At 41.1% G+C, this 23,577-nt stretch overlaps 1 protein-coding gene and 1 long non-coding RNA gene across 2 annotated transcripts in view; both read left to right on the forward strand.

Moving 5' to 3' along the window:
• RTKN2 (rhotekin 2) overlaps positions 1 to 6,310 on the forward strand; it is a 196,721-nt gene extending 190,411 nt beyond the window's left edge. The window contains exon 11 of the transcript XR_014253552.1: positions 3,352 to 6,310. The gene's annotated coding sequence lies outside the window, so the exon portion shown is untranslated. The remainder of the gene's footprint in view (positions 1 to 3,351) is intronic.
• Positions 1 to 23,577, forward strand: part of LOC309643168 — a 385,106-nt gene that overhangs the window by 312,663 nt on the left and 48,866 nt on the right. The window lies entirely within an intron of this gene.

The raw sequence follows: 23,577 nt of genomic DNA on the forward strand, positions 1-23,577 counted from the left end.
ACCGGAAGGATGGTTGAAAGAACATAGTTTTTCTGCTTAAATCTTCCAGGTTGGTTTTTTTTTTTTTCTTTGAGTCACACTTAGCATAAAATTAAAACTCCTTACATTGGCCTGCAATGAGCTACATCATCTGGCATCCATCTATTGATACCTTCCACCTCTCTGAACTCCTTTGCCCTACTGTCAACCTTCCTTTTATTATTCCTGGTGCCTGGAAGGTTTTGCCCCAGGATATGGCAAGGCCAGATCCTTCTCCTCATTCAGGTCTCAGCTCAAATGTTACCACTTTTGAGAGGCTTTCATCTCAACCACCGCTGCCAGCCCCATCTCCAGCACTATGGATTGAGTGACCCTGCTTCTTTTACTTCATACCACTCATGTTGACTGCTGATTCCTATACAGACTACTGAAATGGCCTGCTGATTGGACAAAGCCAAATGTATTGCTTAGTGCAGTAAGGGATATCATTACTTTGATGGAATCATAGAAGCTTCGTAGAAGGGGGAGGTCAGGGTGGAATATTAAGATTTTGAGGTTCTAGTTTAAGGTGGGTCTTTCTATGTGGAGTCCTGGTTGAAATTGTGCAGTTTGTGATATAATAGTTTAGGACGGATGAACACAGCAAGGTGAGGGCTTTGCAGGGGACCTTGAAGAGTACATAGACAAGTTGGGTTGTTCTGAGAAAGGGGCAACCACCCTGATCCCCATTAGTTGAAGAGTTTGTTTTCAGATAAATGGGTTTTCAGGAAGTTCCTAAAACAAACAGTACCACTGTTTGCAACTCTATCTTTTTGGACTGGAATTTTCTAGAATGTTGCTGTCATGTTAATGCTGAGTGTCAAATAGTTGAATCATGTTAGCGTGGACAGTAAGCTTTGTGGCTGCAGTGGTTTCGAGTCTCATTTATCACTAATGTATGAAATTATATTTATTTACTCTTATTATCTGTCTCCCCACCACACACACACACACACACACACACACACACACACACACATATAATTTCACAGGAATGTGATTGCTCTAGCCTGTTCGTTTCTGTGTCCATAGTACTTACTACGGGGCCTGGCACTGATACTATTTGTGAAATTTAAAGCAAAATCAGGACTTTGCGTATGTTCAACACCAGGGGCCAGAAGGCTGTGTTCTAAGTTACCAGCTCCCCGCTGAAGTGCAAGCAGCTCTTCTTCCATTCAGCAGGACCTGTACAATGGAAATGTGGGTATTGTGTTCGGGCTAGTGTGCTCCCAGGGTCTACAGGGGTTCATTCATTTACTTACTCGTTTAATCAAAAGCATTTCTGGAATCCCTCCTGGGGGTCCGGCGTGGTGCAGGGTGTTTGCCACATCAAGCATCTGATGGCTAATTGCTGTCTGCCAAAATGGAGGGCTCTGAGATCTGTTCCTCTCATTCCCCTCCATGCCCGAGCTGGGAATCAGAGTCAGCATTTGTCAGCCATTAAAAGACCTGGTGATGAAAGATATTTGAAGACATAGGAAAATATATAGCAGTAAATATATACAATGATATATGAAATAAAGCATGTTATACATACATATAATGTTATAGGGAAAAACATAATATAAAACTGAATATTTGGATGTTTGGTATAATCCAAATTTTATAAAAATATAACTGACAATAAATCACACACACAGAGGTGTGTGTGTGTGTGTGTGTGTGTGTGTGTGTGTGTGTGTATAGACAAGGAATAGACCAAAATAATAACAACTCTGGGTGGTAAAATTATTACTGGTTTTAATTTAATGTTTCATATTTTTCTGCACTTTTGACAGTGAATGTATGTTTTTTTTTTTTTTAGAATGGTATTTGAAAATGTCACTTTCCTGTTTGAGGGTGGAGAGGGTGGGAGAGTTGCCAGATAAAATACATAATGCCCAGTCGGATTTGAGTCTCAGATAAACAACAATTTTTTTTAGTATAAGTATGTCTTTAATATCACATAGGACATACTTATACTAGAAAGTATTCACTGTTTATCTGAAAGTCCCATGAAACTGGGTGTCCTGTTTTTTATTTGCTAAATCTAACAACCCTAGCGGGTGAGGGCAACTCATCAGAACCATCTGGGGAGCTTTTTCAAACCTGTCCTCTGGCTCCCACCCCCAACCAGATTCTGACCTGCCTACCTAACCTTACCCGCCAACATTCAGAGTTTGAAGTCTCCCAAGGTTATCCCTGAAGTGAGGTGGTGAGGGCAGCGTTGCAGTGGGGTGCTGTGGTTTGACAAGGCTCCAAGGGGGTTTCAGTCACGTCTCTCCTGTTCTCCCTGGTGGAACTCACTGAATTCCACACTGTGAGGACGACTCTTTTGGACGCTTCTGGACCCTCCTGACTGTGTTCTGATTGGGCTGTTTTCATAATTCTAGTCCTCAAGGAGGAACCAGTGGGCCCTGGACAGTGGTGGAGCTGCTTTGCAGGAAAGAGGGAGCTCTCGAGGTTACTTGAGGTCTCTGGCCTTGAAGATTCTCCTCTGGATCGCTGGGTCCCCTGCAGACCCTGGGACTGAGACAGAGGGAGAGCTGTCTCCCCAGAGCACGAGTGTCTGGCAAAGTCACCCACTAAAGGCCAGGAAGCCAACAGAACTGTTCCAGCCTCTGTGAGACTCTCTCTTCCAGCTTCACCACCGTGGGCATGGAAAAATGCTTTTCTGCCAGAAGACAAATATGTCCAGAGAACAGCCCTGTCTCAGGAAGGAAGTATCTGGGACCCAGGGCCAGTGACTACGCACCAGCTTGGCACCTCTGGAGAGCTGTGAAGAATCCACAGCATTGTCCTTTTGGGAGACCTGTGCAGAAGACTGAAATAACCCTGTGGGGCAACACCTCACAAAATAATACTGGAGATGCAAAGAGCTAAACATTAGCCAGGACTTGTAAACACAGACTTCAAAAAGGTGATAATTAACAAGGTATAGGGCAAAGAGCAATAGAGGAGAAACGGTAGACTTTGAACAAGGCCCCTGAATCCTCTAGGCCTCAGTTTCATCATCTGTAAAATGGATGGTTTGAACAAGATGATAGAAAAGTACCTTCTAATTTTGATGTTCTGGAAGGTAAATTTTCGGAGTTAACTGGGGGTCAGTTTCTGAACCAGGGAAGCAGAATGATGACTCAGATAAACCCAGCATCATTTACTGAACCTTGCCGTATGGGGGGTGAGGGGGAAGAGGGATTGATATTCTTCAGGTGTTTATTTGGTACTAGCCATTTTCGTACATGTTTGATCTCATTTCTATGCTTTATAACAGTTCTTGGAGAGTAGTATCATTATCTTCATTTTATATCCAGGGAATTGGAGCCACAGAGAGATTAAGTGACTTTTTTGAAGTCACACAGGGGCATGTGCAAAGCCAGGATTTTTAACCAGGGCTGTTTTCTGCTGAACTCGACGCCTCGTCCACCACACCATGTAGACTTCCCCTGGCCACCTCTGTTGCTGAGCTGAAGCTGAAGTTACCTGTTCCTGAGCTCTCACCAGCACCAGGTGAGGTACAGAGATGGGGGCAGAGGGAGATCCATCTAGAGAGAGCTACTCCCCTTTCAACTGTGATTAATCTATAAACTCTGTAAATAAGGAATTGCCTACAACTGACTTTTGCTTGCCAGGGACAGATGCCAGGGGCTATCTTTAAGGGCCACTGTGCTCTGAAATTCTCCTCATATCAATTGTCTGATCTCTGAAATACCTTGAACAACATCCAGAGCTTTTTATTATGTAGGGCGAGGGTATATTTTAAATACCCTAACGCTCCCCTCACCATCCCTCACCGAGAGAAGAAAAGTAGAAACTGCATTTCAGCCACTGACTAGTTTAATCATTTCTCATGAACAGATTTTGACTGGGCAAGTTGGAAAGGATATAGGGGCATTTTTGCCTGAATGAGGGCACTGGGAGAGAAAAAGAGAGGATAGGAAAGGAGTCGTCAAAGTCTTAACTGTAGTGGTCACCAGTGCGGAGAGGGCAGTGGGGGGCTGAGATTGGGGTGGGGGATTAAGAGATACAAACTACTATGTATAAACTAAGTCAGCAACAAGGGTGTATTGTACAGCACAGGGAAATATAGCCATTATTTTATAATAACTTTAAACGGAGTATAATCCGCAAAAAAGATTGAATCATTACGCTGTACACCCGAAAGTAATATAATATTGTAAATCAACTATACTTCAATTAAAAAATGCAAATTAAAACCATGATGAGATACCATTACACATCTATTAAATTAAATTACAATTAAATGGAAATTATAAAGACTGACCGTACCAAGATTTGGTGAAAATGCAGAGGAACTGAAATTTTCATATGTTGCTGCTGAGAGTATAAAATGATATAACCACTTTGGAAAGCATTTTTGCAGTTTCTTAAGAAATTAGACATATACCAACAATATGATCCAAGTATTTCATGTGTAAACATTCACCCAGGAGAAAAAAGAAAGTACGTGTTCATACAAAGACATGTGAATGAATGTTCATAGCAACTTTATTTGTAATAGCCCCAAACTGGAAATAACCCAAGTATCCTGACAGGTGAACCTATCAACATTGCGGTATATCCATGCAATGGAATGCTACTTAACAATTAAATGGAATGAACTTTGATACATGCACCAACATGGATGAAACCCAAAATAATTATGCTGAGTGTAAAACTCCAACAGCTACAAAAAAATAATACATAGTATACAATTCTATTTATATAAAGCTTTAGAAAATGCAAACTAATGTATCATGACAGAAAGCTGGTTAATGGCTGCTTGGGAGAAGGGCGAAAGGAATGGAAGGGAGACACTGTAAAGGGGTGTGGGGAAACTTTTGGAGGTGATGCATATGTTCACAGTCTTGATTGTAGTAATGGTTTCACGGGTGTATGCATATGTCAAAACTTACCAAATTATATACTTTAAATATGTGCAGCTTATTGTATGTCAATTATGCCTCAATGAAGCTGTTGAACATTCTTAAAAAAAAAAGTCTTAACTGATTTTAGAGTAAATATTCAAGCAAGCTTCCTTGAATACAGTGGTGGATGATCAAATGAATTATTTGGCTACTGTGGGGCCTGACCTTTTCAGGCCTCTAAAGGCACAAGAAGACATGTTAAGTAAAACGATTGGAAATAACCAATAGCAAAGAATGTGGTTGGGCAGGAATAGAAAAATTTATTTATTTGTATGAGCAGGTGGCATTTAAATGTCAGCCACTTCACTTGGAGGAAGCAAATCACTTTGGAGTAGATTAAGGGGAAAATGTAAGACCAGAAGGCATTCAGCACCTTGAAACTTTTGGTTGGTGTCTAATAAGTTGAGTTCCCCAGGCGCAGACTCTGAGATGAAAGCCACGAGGAAATGGTTGATTAGGGAAGTGCTTCCAGGGTAGACAGGTAAGGACGTAGAGGAAGCAGGACAAGGAAAGGAAGGAAACCAAGCAAGGATATGAGGTAGCTCCACCCTGATCCCACAGGGGAACCTGGGAGCGTTAATTACACGTCACAGTTGTCCAGTCGGAGGCAAGAGAACTGGGTTTTCTCTATTGGTAAAGGGCCACTTTTTGTGGGGCATGCTGGGTGCAAATTCCCGGACACTTCTAGCTCTGTGCAAATGCAAGCCAGCATCAGGGCAGGCCTCTGAAGAGCCACAGGTGCCTTAAGTGTGCTGTCTCTCTTTACACTTCTTGGAATGCAGAACTAGTCTCTGGACAGCAAGTGAGCAAATCAAATGGATCCAGACCTGATCCCTTCCCTTTTGAAGATTTGATGAACTGAGGTGGTCCTGAGTAAGCTTACTTATAGGAAAGGAAGCTCAAGTGAGAGGGAATTCACCATGAAGACAGGGGGATGTGGGTTTGTAGATGCCCCTATAAAGTGATCTACCCTAGCATGGCTGGTTCACTTTGGGGCTTTGGCTGAATGTATGGGAAGGGCAGTTATAACCTCAGGGACCCAAGGGTGGAGCACACACAGACAAACGTGCCAATGAGGTAATAGGACCATCACAGTGTCATGGCAGTAGAAGGCAGTGATACGCTGGCCTCGGAGAGCCAGGTCTTTTCCGTGGTGACACAGTCTAACATAGTCATTGTAGTAATATTAGAAACAAGGAATAAAAAGGGAAATCCGTTAGTGGATTGATTAGATTTTATAGTTCCTCCTTGTGGGATATTTGAAAGCTCAACTAGCTAGACTATATGCTGAGATTTTAGGATATTACAGCCAGGGGTTCCAAGATAAAGACATACTACTTCCTGCTAATATGGACATATAGTGGCTCAATACCTTTTTTTTTTTTTTAAATAAAGTTATTTATTTATTTATTTTTGGCTGAGTTGGGTCTTCGTTGCTGTGCGCGGGCTTTCTTTAGTTGCGGCGAGCGGGGGCTACTCTTTGTTGCGGTGCGCGGGCTTCTCATTGCGGTGGCTTCTCTTGTTGTGGAACACAGGCTCTAGGCGCACGGGCTTCAGTAGTTGTGGCTCACGGGCTCTAGAGCGCAGGCTCAGTAGTCGTGGCGCACGGGCTTAGTTGCTCCGCGGCATGTGGGATCTTCCCAGACCAGGGCTCGAACCCGTGTCCCCTGCATTGGTAGGCAGGTTCTTAACCACTGCGCCTCCAGGGAAGCCCAGTGGCTCAATATCTTAATTTACGTTTCAAAAGCAGACCTGGTGGACTTCTGTTTTCTGGTCTAAAACTTATGGAAGTTGTCACTCCTGTCCTTATGACAATAAATAAGCTGAACCAAGTGAAAATCAACAACTCTTCCTAGATCCATCAGAGAATTGGGGTCACAGGAGAAATTGCTGTCCTGAAAGCTGGAGCAACAGACAAGTGGATACAGAGAGCCACAGCTCATAGAGCCGAAATCCTTCACTGCAGCCAGTATTGGTAGGAATATTTTAAACTGTAATTGACGAATTGCTCCAGGCTCAGTATAGACAAGCTGAGAGTTAAAAACTCTGGGGAAACCCAATTTTAGGGAGGCCTCCACACATTTGTAAGTTTTATCTCCAGGAATTCTATAGGTTTGTCACTGTGAAGATTGGAGAAAAATGTCCTCATGCTTCCAACAGGGAGAGGGGAAAAGTAACCATTTTGAAATATATCCAGAGCTCTCTATTCTCAGCAAGGCCTACCCTTAAGGAAACTAATTTACAAATGTCTAATCTACTGAGGTTTTACCAAAGCCTAACCACCCTGGGGAAAGGGAAATACCCAACTCATGTTCACCAAAAGACTGAAATCTGATTACAGGACTACAGAAAACTTTCCCCCCCCACACACACTATACTACCACATCAATCCAACGTCTGTGTAATAGTAGATGATTATAGCTAAAAGAACTGCAGGCCTCAAACCCTGTTTAAGAAGTCTCTAGGAAAACCCCAAACAATGGGGGAGACAAAAATAAGGACACTAGCAGAAATTTTAGTCTGACACCACAGTTACAGCCAACTGTAAACACCACCTAACTCCTAGTCAGATGGACATAAAACTTCACACTAAGGGCCTATCTAAATCAGTTTCTTTTACCCAGTACATCATCTCTGCTTTCAATTAAAAAAAGTTAGAAGGAAAGCTAAAGGAAAAAAAAAAACCTGACAGTCTGAGGAGTTAAAGCAAATATCAGAACCAGACACAGACATGGCAGAGATTTTGGAATTAAAATAACTATGATTAATATGTGAAGGGCTTTAGTGGAAAAGTGGACATTGCACAAGAACAGGTGGGTTATATAAGCAGAGGTATTGACGCTCTAAGAATCAAAAGGAAATACTGGTAATCAAAAACTCTAAAATAAATGGAGAATGCCTTTGTTGGGCTTATTAGCAGACTAGACATGGTCATGGAAAATATCAGTGAGCTTATCAATAAAACTTCAATAAAACTGTCAATAAAACTTTAAAAACTGAAAGGCAAGGAGAAAAAACAAAAAAGATGGAACAGAATCTAAGGACTATGGAACTTTTACAAAAGGTGTAATAACGTACAATTTAATGGGAATACCAGATGGAGAAACACAAGAGAAAAGGACAGAAGAAACATTTGAAGTAGTGATGACTGGGAATTTTCCAAATTAATGGCAGACACAAAGCCACAGATCCAGGAAGCTCAGAGAACGCCAAGCATGATAAATACCCAAAAAAATGTACCTAAGCATATCATATTCAAACTACAGAAAATCAAAGACAAAGAGAAAATCTTGAAAGAAGTGAGAAGCAAAAACAGATGAATAAAGATAAAAATTACATCAGACTTCTTTTCAGAAACCGTACAAGCAAGATTATAGTGGAGTGAAATGTTTTAAACTTGGGGGTGGGGGGAAGCCTACAAACCTAGAATTCTGTATCCAATGAAATCATCCTTCAGAAGTGAAGGAGGAATAAAAACTTTCTCAGATAAACAAAAGTTAAGGGCATTTATTGCCAGTAGTCCTGTCTTGAAAGAAATATTAAAAGTTCTTCAGAGAGAAGGAAAATGACATAGGTCAGAAACTCAGATCTACTTTAAAAAAGAAAAGAGCATTAGAAGAGGAATAAATGAAGGTAAAATAAAATCTTTAATCTTTCTTATCCTTAGTTCATCTAACAGATAACAGTTTGTTCAAAATAGTAATAGCAACAATGTATTGGGTGATTATATCTTAGGGATAAGTGGAATGAATGACAGCAATATTAAAAGGAACAGGAGGGAAGAACTGGGAATATGCTGTTTCAGGGTACTTACACTACCTGTAAGTAATCAATCTAACTGTCAATGGTCTAAATATACCAATTAAGAGACAGAGATTTCAGAGAGGATTTAACAGAAAAACAACACCCAACTATATGCTGTCAACAAGAAACCCAGACAAAGATTCAAAGTAAAGGAATAGAGAAAGACAGAGCATGCTAACACTAATCAAAAGAAATCTGGAGTAGCCATATTGATTTCAGACAAAGCTGACTTCGTAACAAGGGAAATTATCAGCGATAAAGAGGTACTGTGTAATGATAAAGGGCTCGATTCTCTAAAAAGACAAAACAATCCTTAACGTGCATGTGCCTGCAATGCAATTCTGATGTTGACTACCCAGAATTAGTGCAGACTTCACAAATTAAGGGCTCCATTCTCCACAAAACTCCCCTCACTTCAGACACCAGCTGCAAACTCCAGGGTTTCCAGGCCACCCACACTTCTTATCAACTGGGTACAAATTCAGGGGTTCCCACTATCCTCCTAGGTTGGATAATTTGGTAGAATGACACACATCACTTAGGAAAGTGCTTTACTTTTTATTACAGTTTTATCATGAAGGATACAAATAAGGACCAGCCAAATGAAGAGACATATGGTGAGGTCTGGGAGGGTCCCAAACGTGAAGCTTTCTTATCCTTAGGGCACATCACCCAAAATATGGAAGTATGATTGCCAGCCAAGGAAGTTCACCCAAGCCTCGGTGTCCAGAGTCTTTATCAGGGTTTCATTATGTAGGCATGAATGATTGAATCATTAGTCACAAGGCTGAATTCACTTCCCCCTCACTTCCTGGAATATTATATAAAGTTACAGTAATTAAGACGATGTGTTGGTGGCACAAGCATAGACAAATGAATTGATGGAACTGAATGGGGCCATAAATAGACCTATGCGTATACAGTCATTTGATTCATGGAAAAGGCCCTTCTTTACTTCGGTGGAGAACAGTTAGCTCTTTCAATAAATAATACTGGAATACATATCTGTATCTTTTAAAAAGAACCTTAATCATTATTCACACCAGCTACAAAAATTAATGCAAAATGGATATAGACTTAAAGCTGAAATTTTCTAGAAGAAAAATGTTTGTCCATGCTAATGATCTTGGGATAGGTAAAGGCTTTTTAAACAGGATGCAAAAAGCACTAATCATAAGAAGTTAATAAATTGGAATTGATTAAGATTAACAACTTCTGTTCATCAAAAGACTTTATTAAAAAAGCAAATAGGCAAGGATTTGAATCTAGAATATATAAGGAACTCCTACAAATAAATTTTAAAAAGACAAAAAATTTACAGTTAAAAACTAGCAAAAGACTTCAATAAGCAACTCATAAAGGAGGATAGCCAAATGACTAATAAGCATGTGGAAATAGGACTAAGCAGTATTATTCATCAGGGAAATGAAAACAGCAGTAAAATAGTAGTCTATACTCATTAGAATGACTAAAATTGTAAAAACTGGAAATACCAAGTGTTTTTGAGGATATGGAGCAACTGGAACTTTTATACATTGCTTATGGGAATGTAAATTAATTTAAATACTTTGTAAAACAGTTGAGTAGTAACCACTAAAGGTACATATACACCTACACTGTGACCCAGAAATTCCATTTCTAGGTGGAATTCAGTTCCAAAAGAACTAAGTAAGTAGGTCCACAAATAGTCATATACAAGAATGTTTGTAGCACCTTTATCCGTCATAGCTCAAACATGAAAAGCACCAAATGTCCCTCAGCTCGGCTGATGAATAAATCTATCATGGTATATTCACTCAATGGAATATCTCAGCAATAAGAAAAGAACAAACTATGGATACATGCAACAACATGGATGAATATCCAAGAATTATGTGAATGAAAGAAGAAAGACACAAAGTAATACATATGCTTTGATTTCTTATATGAAATTCAACAACAGGCGAAACTACTCAATGAAGATAGAAGTCAGAATAGTAGTTACCTCTGGGTTGGGGAAGGAGACTTGGACAGCACTTCAAGGGAAATTCCAGGTGATAACAATGTTCTATATCTATATTTGTGTTGTGTTTCAAGTACATAGACACATGCAAAAATTCATCAATTTGTACACGTAAAATGTGTTCACTGTGCTATATGTAAGTTATACTTCAATTTTTACGAAGAAGAAAAAAGTTAGACCTGAGTATTTGTAACTCAGGCTAGTGAAGCTGTTCACGCCAGTTATAAAGTCACATGTCAGGGGCTTCCCTGGTGGCGCAATGGTTAAGAATCCGCCCGCCAGTGCAGGGGACATGGGTTCAAGCCCTGGTCCGGAAAGATCCCACATGCTGTGGAGCAGCTAAGCCCATGCGCCACAACTACGGAGCCTGCGCTCTAGAACCTGCAAGTCACAACTACTGAGGCGCGCACGCCTAGAGCCCATGCTCTGCAACAAGAGAAGCCACCACAATGAGAAGCCCGTGCACCGCAACGAAGAGTAGCCCCTGCTTGCCGCAGCTAGAGAAAGGCCACACACAGCAACTAAGACCCAACGCAGCCAAAAATAACTAAATAAATAAATTTATTTTTTAAAGAAAGTCTGGCAGGGCTCCTGGGTTATGCCCATCATTTCAAGAGCTAAGTGAACAAAGAAGATTAGCAAGCTGTCATTCCAATTTTACAAGTTATATCTTTATTCGATTTATTTTATTTTATTATTTTTTTGGCTGCGTTGGGTCTTCGGTGCCGCGTGTGGGCTTTTCTCTAGTTGGGTCGAGCAGGGGCTACACTTCATCGCGGTGCACGGGCTTGTCATTACAGTGGCTTCTCTTGTTGCAGAACACGGGCTCTAGGCATGCGGGCTTCAGTAGTCGCAGCATGCGAGCTCAGTAGTCGCAGCACGCAGGCCCTAGAGCGCATGGGCTTCAGTAGTTGTGGCACATGGGCTCAGTAGTTGTGGCTCACAGGCTCTAGGGCGCACAGGCTTCAGTAGTCGTGGCGCATGGGCTTAGCTGCTCCGCGGCATGTGGGATCTTCCCGGCCCAGGGATTGAACCCGTGTCCCCTGCATTGGCAGGTGGATTCTCAACCACTGCGCCACCAGGGAAGTCCTTGATGTATTATTGTCATCCACAGATTTTTTAAATAAAAATTTAAAAATTAAAAGACCCACTAACTAAACTGAAGGAACATTCATATATATCATCTTATCTCATCCTCACAACACTCCTGTGAGATGTACGTTCTTACCCCCTCCCTCCCACATTTTGCATATGAGGAAATGAGACGCAGTAAGCTGGGTAGCTGGCCCTAAGTGCTGAAGCTAAAACTCTACTCCAGGTTTTTATTTCAGAACCCATGATCATCTGTTGAGAGTTCTGATTAGCAGATACACCATAAACTGTCAGGCCTTTCCACTTCAGTGCAAGTCTGCCCAGCTTCCAGCTACCAGCCTCTGCCTCTCTTTGCTTGAGGGCTTTCACTTGCTGCTGGAGGAGCTAACCCTCAACCAATGATGGGAGTTCCAGTATAAATATCCCAACTCCTTGTCGCTGGGGGTGAGGGTAACTGAAACACAGTTTACACTGACTCACAGGGTTCCCCGATAGGATCAAGCTCCAGCTACCCTTGGTGGTGATTTGCTTGATAATGCGCACTTCATTGGCTGCCTTCCCTTCCCTGACTCACTTTCCTGCTCCCCTGCTGGTATTTCCTTCACCTCCCAAATAGACTACTTGCACATAAATCTTTGTTTTAGGATCCGTTTCTGGGGAAACTCAAACTTAGACAATTGAGTTTCTCAGAAACAATATTTTAAAAATTTCCTGGCCCTCATTACCATGGCTGGTTTAGTCATTGGGTATGATCTTAATAGTGGTCTTCCTGATCAGTGGTAGAAATGAGAACAAAATCCCTTTCCCTGACAAAAACATAAATTTTTAAAAAACGGACAACTTTTCGCTCTTTTAGTTTTTATTAATGTTGCATAGGAATTATTTTTACAACTGACCTTTTTTATTGAGATATGATTCAGATAGCTGCAAAATTCACCAATTTAAAATGTATGATTCAGTGACCTTTAGGATATTCAGAGAGTTATGTAACCATCACCACTGTGTAATCCCAGAGCATTTTCACACAATAAAGAAAAACCGTAGCTGTTAGCAATCACTCCCCATTTCCCCTGACCCTTAGCAACCACTGACCTAATTTTTGTCTCAATGGATTTTCCTACCCCTGACATTTCATATAAATGAAATCATCCAATATGTGGCCTTTTGTATCAGGCTTCTTTCACTTAGCATACTGTTTTCAAGGTTCTTGAATATTGTAGCACAAATCAGTACTTCACTCCTTTCATGGCTGAATAATATTCTATTGTATATACATACCACATATTTGTCTGTTTATCAGTCAATGCACATTTGGGTTGTTTCCATTTTTTGGCTGTCGTGAATAGGGCTGCTGTGAACATTCATGTACAAGTTTTTGTTTGAAAATTTGTTTTCAATTTTCTTAGGTATATATCTAGGCATGGAATTGCTGGGTTATATGGTAAAACTCTATGTTTAACATTTTGAGGACTTGTCAGACTGTTTTCCAAACTGGCTGCACCATTAGACATTGTCACCAGTAGTGTATGAGGATTCCAATTTTTTCACATCCTTGCCAATACTTATTTTCCTTTTTTCTTTTAAAAAAAAGGTATCTCATCGTGGTTTTAATTTACATTTCCCGAATGATTAATGATGGTAAGCATTTTTTTCAAGTGCTTATTGTCCATTTGTATATCTTCTTTGAAGAAATGTCTATTCAAATTCTTTGTCATTTTTAAAAATATTTATTTATTTTACTTATTTATTTTTGGCTATGTTGGGTCCTTGTTGCTGCACGTGAGCTTTCTCTAGTTGCGGAGAGCGGGGGCTACTCTTCGTTGCAGTGCACAGGCTTCTAATTGCGGTGGCTTCTCTTGTTGCGGAGCACGGGCTCTAGGTGTGCGGGCTTCAGTAGTTGTGGCACTCGGGCTCAGTAGTTGTGGCTCGTGGGCTGTAGAGCGCAGGCTCAGTAGTTGTAGCGCCTGGGCTTAGTTGCTCTGTGGCCTGTGGGATCTTCCCAGACCAGGGATTGAACCCGTGTCCCCTGCATTGGCAGGTGGATTCTTAACCACTGTGCCACCAGGGAAGCCCTCTTTATCATTTTTTTTTTCCTTACTTAACTTTATTTTATTTATTTATTTTTAAACATCTTTATTGAAGTATAATTGCCTTACAATGGTGTGTTAGCTTCTGCTTTATAACAAAGTGAATCAGTTATACACATACAATATGTTCCCATATCTCTTCCCTCTTGCATCTCCCTCCCTCCCACCCTCCCCATCCCACCCCTCTAGGTGGTCACAGAGCACCGAGCTGATCTCCCTGTGCTATGTGGCTGCTTCCCACTAGCTATCTATTTTACATTTGGTAGTGTATATATGTCCATGACACTCTCTTAACCTGTCACATCTCACCCCACCCCCTCCCCATATCCTCAAGTCCATTCTCTAGTAGGTCTGTATCTTTATTCCCATCTTGCCACTAGGTTCTTCATGGCTTTTTTTTTTTTTCCCTTAGATTCCATATATATGTGTTAGCATACTGTATTTGTTTTTCTCTTTCTGACTTACTTCACTCTGTATGACCGACTCTAACTCCATCCACCTCATTACAAATACCTCCATTTCATTTCTTTTTATGGCTGAGTAATATTCCATTGTATATATGTGCCACATCTTCTTTATCCATTCATCTGTCGATGGACATTTAGGTTGCTTCCATGTCCTGGTTATTGTAAATAGAGCTGCAATGAACATTTTGGTACATGACTCTTTTTGAACTATAGTTTTCTCAGGGTATATGCCCAGTAGTGGGATTGCTGGGTCGTATGGTAGTTCTATTTGTAGTTTTTTAAGGAACCTCCATACTGTTCTCCATAGTGGCTGTATCAATTTACATTCCCACCAACAGTGCAAGAGTGTTCCCTTTCCTCCACACCCTCTCCAGCATTTATTGTTTCTAGATTTTTTGATAATGGCCATTCTGATCGGTGTGAGATGATATCTCATTGTAGTTTTGATTTGCATTTCTCTAATGATTAATGATGTTGAGCATTCTTTCATGTGTCTGTTGGCCATCTGTATATCTTCTTTGGAGAAATGTCTATTTAGGTCTTCTGCCCATTTTTGGATTGGGTTGTTCGTTTTTTTGTTATTGAGCTGCATGAGCTGCTTATAAATCTTGGAGATTAATCCTTTGTCAGTTGCTTCATTTGCAAATATTTTCTCCCATTCTGAGGGTTGTCTTTTGGTCTTGTTTATGGTTTCCTTTGCTGTGCAAAAACTTTTAAGTTGCATTAGGTCCCATTTGTTTATTTGTGTTCTTATTTCCATTTCTCTGGGAGCTGGGTCAAAAAGAATCTTGCTGTGATGTATGTCATGGAGTGTTCTGCCTATGTTTTCCTCTAAGAGTTTGATAGTGTCTGGCCTTACACTTAGGTCTTTAATCCATTTTGAGTTTATTTTTGTGCATGGTGTCAGGGAGTGTTCTAATTTCATACTTTTACATGTATCTGTCCAATTTTCCCAGAACCACTTATTGAAGAGGCTGTCTTTTCTCCACTGTATATTCTTGCCTCCTTTATCAAAGATAAGGTGACCATATGTGTGTGGGTTTATCTCTGGGCTTTCTATCCTGTTCCATTGATCTCTGTTTCTGTTTTTGTGCCAGTACCAAACTGTCTTGATTACTGTAGCTTTGTAATATAGTCTGAAGTCAGGGAGCCTGATTCCCCCAGCTCCATTTTTCGTTCTCAAGATTGCTTTGGCTATTCGGGGTCTTTTGTGTTTCCATACAAATTGTGAAATTTTTTGTTCTAGTTCTGTGAAAAATGCCAGTGGTAGTTTGATAGGGATTGCATTGAATCTGTAGATTGCTTTGGGTAGTAGAGTCATTTTCACAATGTTGATTCTTCCAATCCAGGAACATGGTATATCTCTCCATCTATTTGTATCATCTTTAATTTCTTTCATCAGTGTCTTATAATTTTCTGCATACAGGTCTTTTGTCTCCTTAGGTAGGTTTATTCCTAGATATTTTATTCTTTTTGTTGCAATGGTAAACGGGAGTGTTTTCTTAATTTCACTTTCAGATATTTCGTCATTAGTGTATAGAAATGCAAGAGATTTCTGTGCATTAATTTTGTATCCTGCTACTTTACCAAATTCATTGATTAGCTCTAGGAGTTTTCTGGTAGCATCTTTAGGATTCTCTATGTATAGTATCATGTCATCTGCAAATAGTGACAGCTTTACTTCTTCTTTTCCGATTTGGATTCCTTTTATTTCTTTGTCTTCTCTGATTGCTGTGGCTAACACTTCCAAAACTATGTTGAATAATAGTGGTGAGAGTGGGCAACCTTGTCTTGCTCCTGATCTTAGTGGAAATGGTTTCAGTTTTTCACCATTGAGGACAATGTTGGCTGTGGGTTTGTCATATATGGCCTTTATTATGTTGAGGAAAGTTCCCTCTATGCCTACTTTCTGCAGGGCTTTTATCATAAATGGGTGTTGAATTTTGTCGAAAGCTTTCTCTGCATCTATTGAGATGATCATATGGTTTTTCTCCTTCAATTTGTTAATATGGTGTATCACGTTGATTGATTTGCGTATATTGAAGAATCCTTGCATTCCTGGGATAAACCCCACTTGATCATGGTGTATGATCCTTTTAATGTGCTGTTGGATTCTGTTTGCTAGTATTTTGTTGAGGATTTTTGCATCTATGTTCATCAGTGATATTGGCCTGTAGTTTTCTTTCTTTGTGACATCTTTGTCTAGTTTTGGTATCAGGGTGATGGTGGCCTCGTAGAATGAGTTTGGGAGTGTTCCTCCCTCTGCAATATTTTGGAAGAGTTTGAGAAGGATAGGTGTTAGCTCTTCTCTAAATGTTTGATAGAATTCACCTGTGAAGCCATCTGGTCCTGGGCTTTTGTTTGTTGGAAGGTTTTTAATCACAGTTTCAATTTCAGTGCTTGTGATTGGTCTGTTCATATTTTCTATTTCTTCCTGGTTCAGTCTTGGCAGTTTGTGCATTTCTAAGAATCTGTCCATTTCTTCCAGGTTGTCCATTTTATTGGCATAGAGTTGCTTGTAGTAATCTCTCATGATCTTTTGTATTTCTGCAGTGTCAGTGGTTACTTCTCCTTTTTCATTTCTAATTCTATTGATCTGAGTCTTCTCCCTTTTTCTCTTGATGAGTCTGGCTAATGGTTTATCAATTTTGTTTATCTTCTCAAAGAACCAGCTTTTAGTTTCATTGATTTTTGCTATTGTTTCCTTCATTTCTTTTTCATTTATTTCTGACCTGATCTTTATAATTTCTTTCCTTCTGCTGGTTTTGGGGTTTTTTTGTCCTTCTTTCTCTAATTGCTTTAGGTGCAAGGTTAGGGTGTTTATTCGAGATGTTTCCTGTTTCTTGAGGTAGGCTTGTATTGCTATAAACTTCCCTCTTAGCACTGCTTTTGCTGCGTCCCATAGGTTTTGGGTCGTCGTATCTCCATTGTCATTTGTTTCTAGGTATTTTTTGAATTCCCCTTTGATTTCTTCAGTGATCACTTCGTTATTAAGTAATGTATTGTGTAGCCTCCATGTGTTTGTATTTTTTACAGATCTTTTCCTGTAATTGATATCTAGTCTCATAGCGTTGTGGTCGGAAAAGATACTTGATACGATTTCAATTTTCTTAAATTTACCAAGGCTTGATTTGTGACCCAAGATATGATCTATCCTGGAGAATGTTCCATGAGCACTTGAGAAAAATGTGTATTCTGTTGTTTTTGGGTGGAATGTCCTATAAATATCAATTAAGTCCATCTTGTTTAATGTATCATTTAAAGCTTGTGTTTCCTTACTTATTTTCATTTTGGATGATCTGTGCATTGGTGAAAGTGGGGTGTTAAAGTCCCCTACTATGATTGTGTTGCTGTCGATTTCCCCTTTTATGGCTGTTAGTATTTGCCTTATGTATTGAGGTGCTCCTATGTTGGGTGCATAAATATTTACAATTGTTATACCTTCCTCTTGGATCGATCCCTTGATCATTATATAGTGTCCTTCTTTGTCTCTTGTAATAGTCTTTATTTTAAAGTCTATATTTTGTCTGATATGAGAACTCCTACTCCAGCTTTCTTTTGATTTCCATTTGCATGGAATATCTTTTTCCATCCCCTCACTTTCAGTCTGTATGTGTCTCTAGGTCTGAAGTGGGTCTCTTGTAGACAGCATATATATGGGTCTTGTTTTTGTATCCATTCAGCCAGCCTGTGTCTTTTGGTGGGAGCATTTAGTCCATTTACATTCAAGGTAATTATCGATATGTATGTTCCTATTCCCATTTTCTTAAATGTTTTGGGTTTGTTATTGTAGGTGTTTTCCTTCTCTTGTGTTTCTCGCCTACAGAAGTTCCTTTAGCATTTGTTGTAAAGCTGGTTTGGTGGTGCTGAACTCTCTCAGCTTTTGCTTGTCTGTAAAGGTTTTAATTTCTCCATCACATCTGAATGAGATCCTTGTTGGGTAGAGTAATCTTGGTTGTAGGTTTTTCTCCCTCATGACTTTAAGTATATCCTGCCACTCCCTTCTTGCTTGCAGAGTTTCTGCTGAAAGATCAGATGTTAACCTTATGGGGATTCCCTTGTGTGTTATGTGTTGTTTTTCCCTTGCTGCCTTTAATATGTTTTCCTTATATTTAATTTTTGACAGTTTGATTAATATGTGTCTTGGCGTGTTTATCCTTGGGTTTATCCTGTATGGGACTCTCTGTGCTTCCAGGACTTGATTAACTATTTCCTTTCCCATATTAGGGAAGTTTTCAACTATAATCTCTTCAAATATTTTCTCAGTCCCTTTCTTTTTCTCTTCTTCTTCTGGGACCCCTATAATTCGAATGTTGGTGCGTTTAATGTTGTCCCAGAGGTCTCTGAGACTGTCCTCAGTTCTTTTCATCCTTTTTTCTTTATCCTGCTCTGCAGTAGTTATTTCCACCATTTTATCTTCCAGGTCACTTATCCTTTCTTCTGCCTCAGTTATTCTGCTATTGATCCCATCTAGAGTATTTTTAATTTCATTTATTGTGTTTTTCATCATTTCTTGGTTCCTCTTTAGTTCTTCTACGTCCTTGTTAAATGTTTCTTGCATTTTGTCTATTCTATTTCCAAGATTTTGGATCATCCTTACTATCATTATTCTGAATTCTTTTTCAGGTAGACTACCTATTTCCTCTTCATTTGTTAAGTCTGGTGTGTTTTGACTCTGCTCCTTCATCTGCTGTGTGTTTTTCTGTCTTCTCATTTTGCTTATCTTACTGTGTTTGGGGTCTCCGTTTCACAGGCTGCAGGTTTGTAGTTCCCGTTGTTTTTGGTATCTGTCCCCAGTGGCTAAGGTTGGTTCAGTGGGTTGTGTAGGCTTCCTGGTGGAGGGAACTAGTGCCTGAGTTCTGGTGGATGAGGCTGGATCTTGTCTTTCTGGTGGGCACGTCCACATCTGGTGGTGTGTTTTGGGGTGTCTGTGGCCTTATTATGATTTTAGGCAGCCTCTCTGCTAATGGATGGGGCTGTGTTCCTGTCTTGCTAGTTGTTTGGCATAGGGTGTTCAGCACTGTAGCTTGCTGGTCGTTGAGTGAAGCTGGGTCTTGATGTTGAGATGGAGATCTCTGAGAGATTTTCGCCGTTTGGTATTACGTGGAGCTGGGAGGTCTCTTGTGGACCAGTGTCCTGAAGTTGGCTCTCCCACCTCAGAGGCACGGCCCTGATGCCTGGCTGGAGCACCAAGAGCCTTTCGTCCACACGGCTCAGAGTAAAAGGGAGAAAAAATAGAAAGAAAGAAAGAAAGAAAGAAAGAGGCTATAATATAGTGAAGTAAAATAAAGCTATTATAAAGCAAAGCTATACAGACAAAATCTCACCCAGAAGCATATACATATACACTCACACAAAAAGGAAAAGGGGAAAAATTAATATATCCTACTCCCAAAGTCCACCTCCTGAATTGGGGATGATTCGTTGTCTATTCAAGTATTCAACAGATGCAGGCACATCAAGTTGTTTGTGGAGTTTTAATCCGCTGCTTCTGAGGCTGCTGGGAGAGATTTCCCCTTCTCTTCTCTGTTCGCACAGCTCCTGGGGTTCAGCTTTGGATTTGGACCCGCCTCTGCGTGTAGGTCGCCTGAGGGCGTCTGTTCCCTGCCCAGACAGGACGGGGTTAAAGGAGCAGCTGCTTCGGGGGCTCTGGCTCACTCAGGCCGCGAGGAGGGAGGGGTACGGAGGAGGCGGGGCGAGCCTGCGGCGGCAGAGGCCAGCGTGACGTTGCACCAGCCTGAGGCGCGCAGTGCGTTCTCCTGGGGAAGTTGTCCCCGGATCACGGGACCCTGGCAGTGGCGGGCTGCACAGGCTCCCGGGAGGGGCGGTGTGGAGAGTGACCTGTGCTCACACACAGGCTTTTTGGAGGCAGCAGCAACAGCCCCAGCGTCTTACACCCGTCTCTGGGGTCTGCGCTGATCGCCGCGGCTCGCGCCCATCTCTGGAGTTCGTTTAGGCGGCGCTCTGAATCCCCTCTCCTCACGCGCCGTGAAACAAAGAGGCAAGAAAAAGTCTCTTGCCTCTTCGGCAGCTGCAGACTTTTTCCCGGACTCCCTCCCAGCCAGCTGTGGTGCGCTAACCCCTTCAGGCTGTGTTCACGCCGCCAACCCCAGTCCTCTCCCTGCTATCCGACCGAAGCTGAGCCTCAGCTCCCAGCCCCGCCCGCCCCGGCGGGTGAGCAGACAAGCCTCTCGGGCTGGTGAGCGCTGCTCGGCGCCGAGCCTCTGTGCGGGAATCTCTCCGCTTTGCCCTCCGCACCCCTGTGGCTGCGCTCTCCTCTGTGGCTCTGAAGCTTCCCCCCTCCGCCACCCGCAGTCTCCACCCGTGAAGGGGCTTCCTAGTGTGTGGAAACCTTTCCTCCTTCACAGCTCCCTCCCACTGGTGCAGGTGCCGTCCCTATTCTTTTGTCTCTGTTATTTCTTTTTTCTTTTGCCCTACCCAAGTACGGGGGGAGTTTCTTGCCTTTTTGGACGTCGGACGTTTTCTGCCAGCGTTCAGTGGGTGTTCTGTAGGAGCAGTTCCACGTGTGGATGTATTTCTACTGTATCTGTGGGAAGGAAGGTGATCTCTGCGTCTTACTCTTCCGCCATCTTCTCTTCCCCTGTCATTTTTTAATTGGGTTATTTATCTCTTTATTGTTGAGTTGTAAGAGTTCTTTATGTATTCCGGATACTAGACCGTTATCAGATATTTTGATTTGCAAATGTTTTCTTCCATCATATGAGTTGTCCTTTCACTTTTTAAAATTTTTTAATTTAATTTTATTTATTTATTTATTTTATTATTTTTGGCTGCTTTGGGTCTTCATTGCTGCATGCGGGCTTTCTCTAGTTGTGGCAAGCGGGGGCTACTCTTCGGTGCAGTGCATGGGCTTCTCATTGCAGTGGCTTCTCTTGTTGCGGAGCACAGGCTCTAGGTGCATGGGCTTCAGTAGTTGCAGCACGCGGGCTCAGTAGTTGTGGTGCGCGGGCTCTAGGGCGTGTGAGCTTCAGTAGTTGTGGCTTGTGGGCTCAGTAGTTGTGTCTCGTGGACTCTAGAGCGCAGGCTCAGTAGTTGTGGTGCAGGGGCTTAGTTGATCTGTGGCATGTGGGATTTTCCCAGCCCAGGGATTAAACCCATGTCCCCTGCATTGGCAGGCAGATTCTCAACCACTGCGCCACCAGGGAAGTCCTGTCCATTCACTTTTTTGATAGTGTCATGAGTTTTATAGTTTTATTCTTACATTTAGATCTGTGATCCATTTTGAATTAATTTTTGTATATAGTATGAGGTAGGAGTCCAAGTTCATTCTTTTGCATGTGGATATTCAGTTGTCCTACTATTATTAGTTGAAAAAACTATTTTTTCCCTGTTAGTTTCCGTACCCTGTCAAAAATCAATTGACCACATAGATATATGGGTTTATTTCTGAACTTTCAATTCTATTCCCTTCATCTATGTGTCTGTCTTCATGCCAGTACCACAACATCTTAATTACTGTAGGTTTGTAGGAAGTTTTAAAATTAACAAGTGTGAATCCTCCAACTTTGTTCTTTTTCAAGATTGTTTTGACCAAGTCACTTGCATTTATATATGAATTTTAGGATCAATTTGTTCATTTCTGCAAAAAGATAGTTGGAATTTTGACAGGGGTTGCATTGTACCTATAAATCAATTTGGGGAATATTGCCATCTTAACAATATTAAGTCTTCCAGTACATAAGTACAAGGTGTCTTACTATATATTTAGGTCTTCTTTAATTTCTTTCAGTAATGTTTTGTAGTTCTCAGTGTACATCTTGCACTTCTTTGATTAAATTTATTACTACTAAGTATTTTATTTTTTTGATGCTATCATAAATGGAATTGTTTTCTGAATCCCATTTTAAGATATTTTTCATTGCTTGTGCACAGAAATACAATAGATTTTTTTATATTGATCTTATATCCTGCAACCTTGCTGAACTCATTTATTAGCTCAAATAGTTTTTTTGTATGGATTCTTTAAGCTTTTGCTATGTAGTGTCATGTCATATGCAAATAGAGGTAGTTTTATTCCTTTTTTCCAAGTGGATGCCTCTTTCTTCTTTCTCTTGCCTAATTTCACTTGCTAGAACTCCCAGTACAATGTTGAATAGAAGTTGTAAAAGCAGGCCTCCTTGTGTCTTTCCTGATCTTAAGAAGAAAACTTTTAGTCTCTTACCATTAAATGTGATATAAGCTGTGGGTTTCTGTAGATATCCCCTTATCACGTTGAGGAAGTTCCCTTCTACTTCTAACAAATGACCTTTTGGGGGGAAAAAAAAATCTCTACTTTTCTAATTTTTTTTTTTTTAATTTTTAAAAAATTTTTTTGGCCGCAACGCACGGCACGCGGGACCTTAGTTCCCCGACCAGGGACCGAACCCGTTCCCCCTGCAGTGGAAGCGTGGAGTCCTAACCACTGGACCGCCAGGGAAGTCCCTCTTCTTTTCTAAATAGGGGGAAATGACTATCAAGGTAAAAACATTGGCTGGAAGACACATTTCTTAATGATCTTCATGTCCAGAAGGCCCAGGGAAACATGTTATGGCCTCTCTGCTCTTCCAGCAGACTTCAGCTGGAAGTGAGTTGGTTTTATGGCTATTTCTAAACTAATACGGACATCATAGCTGTTTCACTTGCCTGGGCTTCAGTTTTTCACTCAGTGACTACAAAAATATCTAGTTCATTTATAGAGTTAGAAAGATTACCAAAGCAATGCTTCAGGGATTTAAGTTTCCTGTGAATCAGATGGAAATATTGATACATAGTAAGCATTCAGTAAATATCTGTGAATGAACGAATTAACAAACTTCAGATGGTATTTAGGATTTTTAGAGTGTTGGATTAGAAATCCTTGAAAGCTTCTCCTAACTTTAATACCCTCACATTATCGAGCATACTGAAGTCAGAGTGACTCCAAGGCTTTCCTACCTGTGAGTCAGAGACAGGGCCAGGGTACAGCTGGAGTGCCTCAATTTCTCCTGCAGGACTCTGCGGCATATACCGTCCTATCCAGGAAAGCCCGAGTCTGCACATCTTCTAGGAGCAGACCTTGTAATTAGCTGGCTCCACTGCCGAAAACTCCATTATTCGAGTTTTATTCGTTTAAATCAGAGACTCCTAAAAGACTGCAGGAGCACATCAGGCCGGGGCACGGAGGGAGTCCAGGCAAGAACCCTGCTGAATGGTTAGGAGGC

This window comes from Balaenoptera physalus (genome assembly GCF_965194825.1).
Source record: "Balaenoptera physalus genome assembly, chromosome: 14".
In the NCBI taxonomy this organism is placed as follows: Eukaryota; Metazoa; Chordata; class Mammalia; order Artiodactyla; family Balaenopteridae; genus Balaenoptera; species Balaenoptera physalus.